Source organism: Phalacrocorax carbo, chromosome 5, assembly GCF_963921805.1.
Source record: "Phalacrocorax carbo chromosome 5, bPhaCar2.1, whole genome shotgun sequence".
NCBI classification, from domain to species: Eukaryota; Metazoa; Chordata; class Aves; order Suliformes; family Phalacrocoracidae; genus Phalacrocorax; species Phalacrocorax carbo.
In genome coordinates, this window is record NC_087517.1 from 28470171 (window position 1) to 28476170 (window position 6000).

Here is a 6000-nt window from a genome sequence, read left to right on the forward strand (position 1 = left end):
GGACAGCAAGCAACGGGACTCACTCACCAAAGGAAAGCAACAGGTTGTCAAAGTAAGTCTGAAGAATTCACGCAAGCCAGTAAAACTGTTTTTGCAACTGTTTTTGCAATGCTGAATGTCACAGCTAGAGAGGCACCTCAAGCCACCCAAAGCCCACAAAGCCTTTCTTGTCTGCCCTGCTTGGCGCTTTTTAGCATGAGAAGTTTTATAGTAGCACTAATTTAAAACATAGTGTCAATGCTAAATTGGACTGTCGCAGCAACTGAATCATACCTTGGCAGGAGGTGTCACTCATGAGCCGGAAAGTCAGCTCCAGTAACACTCAACATACACATGGAAGGCACTCTTCTGGCTAATATCCCTGCAAAACACATTCACTGTCACTTCCAGGTTAAAAAACAGTTGAACACTTTTTTAAAAAAACAGAACAAAAACCTGACTCCGTAAAGAACCAAGTAAGATCAGATCAGCCTAGCATGTACATGACTTAGGCTCTGCCTTTCTATTTGTCCATGATTTGCTGAAGAGTATTGTTTGCTGCAGCTCCACTGAGCAGGAGAACTAAGAAAACATTTGTTGTAGCAGCAGCAGGGCTGGATTTCACCAAGTGGAGGGGTTCCCCAACAGCCTCGAGTTCAATGTGCGTCACATGTCACACAGTAGGAGGGAATCTGATTTGCCATGCAGTCCGCATCTCTGCTGATGGATTCAGCCCTGCATGCTGTGCTTGTGCTTATTAACATTTGCATCCTGCAGGGAGCCACAGAAGCAAAACAAGGAATCTCTCTGGAGAAGCCTGGAACAGATTCAAATGCAAGGAATGCAAAGGAAGCAAAGACATAACAAAGACCCAGAATTCATGTACCTCACTTAGCTGTAAGTGAGCTAACTGATATCTTCTACCTTCACTTTGGTAATGCACTTGCAACTTGTGGTTTGAGGTGGGTTTGTTTGGGTTTTAAATCTTAGCAGTCATTCCTTCCTTCCCACCGCTCATATCTTGTACCAAAGACTCAGACATTCCCTCCTCTTCCCTTAGCCACCTCTCTCCTGTTTCCCTGCCAGTGTGTTGGGAGCTTACATTTTCCCAGTGTATCCCTACTGATTCTCAACACACTATGCTACTTTTACAGGGCCAAAGAGGGGATGCAGAATTTCAGAGACAGGGAGTACACACTTCTCATTGTCCACAGTGCTGTGCAACTCCCACACATGATCCAGAGCGGGGCAGGAATGAGCTTCCTGGCCTGTGACATGAGGGTTATGCCTCTCAGGATGATCCCATTTTCTTCAGCTTTAACCATCCTACTTTCTTATTTCCTTAAAGGATTCAGCTAAAGAAAAAGCCTCTCCCTGCAGTGCCAGTGTAGCGCTGAAACCTAACTGTCTTTCATTCCCCGCTTGTAGATCTCTAATGGTTTGCCTCTGTTCCATCCATACTGTGCGGTACAAGAACACTGCCCAATTCCTAGATGGACTGTCACAGCCCTCATCCTTGTATTAATTCTACCTTGGGATAAGAGTTGTGTGCGCATGGTTCTCCTCCCACATCCTTCTCTTTCTCTGGCTGGAAGCCTGGGCACACAGCATGGGGTGTTTCTATAGGACTCATTCCACTTAATTGCAAAGAAGTTTCAGGGCTCAGCAGGGTAGAATTGTTCACTGCTGAGAGGTGCGTTTAACACTAATGGCAGGGTAGAGAGACTCCATTAGAGCTCTTTACATATAAAAATTACAGAAATGAAGATTCCCAGCTACTTCTAGCCAGGGGATAGACATCCATCCAAAGTATGGTCGCATACTGTACACCTGCATTAAGCCATGCCTTGGAGATGGTCCTGTACTCTAATACAAATATCTGCTAAAGGAAAAACCAATAAACACATGTGAAGCAAAACTGGCTTTCCTCTTCTGCCTGCTTATTCTCAGTCACTGAGCCTATTTACAGAGGTGCCATAAGAGAGCACTACACAAGAAAGCCTGGGGATGGTTAAACTTAATCAGGGATTCACAGGCTCTTTTAGAAGTCCTCATAGACTCAAAGCTTGCTTTCAACTCTCCAGGTTCATAGCTTTTTTGTTTGTTTGTTTTTAAACATAACTTATCACAGATTTCCAGTTAAAATCGGTCTAAAATAAAATGTAATTGCTGTAAACATCTGTCCTTTCAATTCTGAGCTGCCCATGGGGAAAGACCTAACCACAGTTTGGTACATTCAAAAATTACAGATTAACTGGTGAGCGTGTGCTGACATTGATGGGGCTTCTTGGCCATACCATACATCCCCTCACTTTCCTTTCAAGCCATGTCTGCCAAGATTCAAGGCCTAAGGGATTCAGATGAGAAGACTAGAAGGAACTGAAAATCAACAGCAACATCACCCTCCCTTACACAGGAACTCTTTAGCCATGACTTTCTGCAGCATGTTTTGGCCTGATTAGTACACTCTGCAGAAAGCAGGATTGCTGAATTCACTATCCAATCCCATCTAGCAGTTCCTACTTCTCTTCCATGGCCTGCGTCCACTGCTGAGACAGGCCTGCACTGTCACATTCAGCACAGGCTCATTCCTGGAGCTCAGAGCACCCATCAGCTTCTGAACAGAGGCTTCTGTTCTCACAAAAAAATTCAGTAGAGCAGTAGGCAGCAGCTAGTGCCAGGACCTGAGCAAATTTCATTCCAACTCAAACAGCATCAGTCTAACCCCTTAAAAGCCAAAGCAGAGAGAAATTGTCCTTTGAAATTAGGTCATTACAAGAGAGGAGGAGGGGATATTGCTGCTGAGCATGTAAGTAGGAGAACAATGGGGAGGGGGTGGTTAAGATTAAACAGCTAGAGAGAGAGATTAACATCTCATGACTGATTTCTGTTCACTGACCTGCAATAAAATAAACAGTAAGACTTTAACAAATAGGTAATTAGCCATGTTATTCCAGTGCTGCCTTTGCTATTAGAGTACTGCCGTGGTCTTTTGCTTTTCATTGGCTAATACTTCCTGGTCTTTATAGATAAGGCTGGTGGGGTTAAGAGGAGTAAGCAACAGAAATCTTGCTATGCTAATAAGCATAAAAACAGTGTTTCATTTTCAGAGTGCAAGTACCTGCCCTGTTGGCGGGCTGGTGTCTGGTTGTACACAAAAATCAAGCCCAGCAGATCAGGTGGTTTGCTGTTCACATGTTCACATTTTCAGGCAGCTGAAGTTAGGGAGCTGAAAGGTCCTTGTAGGTGTGTGCACAATGGGATTGGTGAATTAAAGCCTTCTGCCACCTCAACTGAAACTTCCTCCTTTCCTGAGCTATACTGTCTCCTGAATAAAAAAAAAAAAGGCTTTCCTGTGACCAGACCAATTAGCTAGGACAACTTAAAAATCATTTCTCAGCTACACAAAAAGCAACGGACATAGTTCAGAGCTCAGATGAGATGCAGAGTCATGAATTTGTTCTACAGGACCCAGAAGAGGCCTCTGATCATATATGCATGCTTGGCAACAGTTGTCATGTATCCAGTTGGTGCCCACCACTGCACTGCAATAATATTCACAGTGGGAAAAGTAAGAGACCATACTGGGTCTGTTCTTCATAAGTACCTGAAATCATGTTGTACAGCAAGTGAGGAACTCGACAGGGCATCATCCGCTTTCCCTTTGGCAATTTAAGAGCTGCCCATTGTACCCCAGAGGCTGACTCCAGTAGCAGAACTCACGGTGGCAACTTGGTGCCACAATTCACAGCCCACTTTATGACCCTGAAATCAGTGATGGTTTCAGCTGACACTCTTGGCTGTGAACACCACAGCAGCTGAGGCACAGACACACTGCCTGCAGGACCAGAGGTCCTAACTTCTTAAATCGCCCACACAAGCTTGTGAGTCAGAGTCTTTCCATCATAGCCAGAGTTGCTAGAGTACTGCCCATGCAGGCAAGCTCCAATTTCCCCCTCATTTCTGCTGCAGTAATCCTGACTTCAGACATGTCACTACCGATTCCCTAGCTACTCCTGAAAATTCTCACTCATTTTAGTGAAGAGCTTTTTCCTAGGCAAATAGCAGGGGGAAACACCTAGCACTCATCTTGGAATGGCAAAATACCCCTATTTTGTGCAAGAGATTGGTTTATCTGTAGGACAAAAATATAACCAATCTGTTTTGAAAATAATTTATTTTGTCAGGATGGAATCTAATGTATTAAGTGCATAGGACTATACCTCTTCGAGAGGCAGCCAGCAGCATGAGCAAATACCAAAGTCAAAGCAATGATAGTCAGTTTTACTCAGTCTCTCTAAAACAATGTGAAGGATACTGGTTCCACGAGGGGAGTCATTCTTGAAAGATCAAGCATCTCTGCTGCATTTTCAATACCTAAGAATGGTTAGAGGTGCTCAAAACAGGATCTAGCCCAGACTGGCTCAAAAAAAGGAGTTTGTTTGCAGCAAAGCAGAGTCAGAGGGAACACCAACTGCCAAATTCTGCGCGGGCTGTCACCAGGTCAGGTGCTGTTATGGAAGCGATCTGCCAGGTACTTGCACACAGGTAATCCCACTGCCAGTGCAAAACACATAGTCCCTTTATGTGAAGCAAGTGTGTGGTGTGGTTGCCAAAGATATCAAGGGCCAGACTTCATAGACTTTCATGGGGATTTGCATTAACATCCATCGTTCAAAGAACTCGTGTGCAATCCATGTAGCAACAACAGTTTCCCTACATCATTCATCATCCCCAAGACCTACACATGAGTTTGCCATACAATTGGACTCAATCTTAAGGGTCTTTTTCAACCTAAATGATTCTATGATTCTATACACAAGGAAATAGAGCGTATATACTCTATACATTTTGAAATAGAGTCAGATGTGACATTAAAGCACTGTGACAACTTTGCACTAACTTTCTGTATTATTTCATGCATGCTCACACTGCCTGTTGCCAGCTACATTGTGTCACGTCAGCAACCCATCCAGCCTGCAGACAAAAGTCAAGCCCTGAACACTGTACTTAAAGTAATAGCAACAATGCATCAAGTCAAGTACAACAGTGAAACAAACATCATAACAAGGAAATCCAACAGGATGAAAGCAGGTGGTCTGTGGTGACCCAGAAAGCTCAGAAGAATAGGGCTGAATATACTAAAGAGGACAGGAAGGTATCTAACCTGTCTGGAAATGGTGAGTGCACATTACCCCCTGTCATTTAATAAGGATACAGTTAAAAACAACATCAGTGAAGAGATTTGTTTGGAAGGATGTGAAGGGGAGGTTTCATATTTCCCCTGTCCATTTCCCCAGAAGACACCCTTGTCTTTCCTTTCTTGCCACAGCACTGAAAGCCCTTTTCTTTGGCCTGAGACCTTGTCAGCAAAGCTGCACTCCACTAAGTCTCCCAAACATCCCCCTGTTCTCTCTCATTACAGCCACAAACACTCATTTGTTCCACTGGAGGTGGAAATTATGTAGCTGCAAATAGAGGTCTTTTAAATAAACTAGATCTACAAAGGTGTTCATCTGCATGCCAAGTTAACTGATGAATCATGTTAACAAGGCCTTTACGTGCTTGAGTGAGTTTCACCAAATACATAAGATTCTAAATCTGGTTTTGGAGTGCAGTAGTTTCTTTTGATCTGAAGCCTCACCTACTGTTGATACAAGACATTTGTATAACCAGCTTTACATATTCCATGAAGCTGTTTGTTTTTAAGAGTCTAAGACTTAGGTTCAAGAAAATGATAATCAGGCTAAAACAAGTCAAGGTTTGTTCCAGCCCTGCACCAACCAAGAAAAAAACAACAGAGTAAAAGTTCGGAAAGGGAATAAAAAAGCTTTCCGTAACCTACTAGCTGTGCTTTAGTGTTAAAACACTCTGCTTTATGGTAAAACAACAATCCTTCCTGGTTCCAGATAGAGAGCAACTTGAGTTTACAGCTTACTCCTTCTGAATTTTTAAAACAGACTTTTGAAGGGAAAAAATTGAACCAACTGATTTATAACGTTATCCAGTAACACAGATACA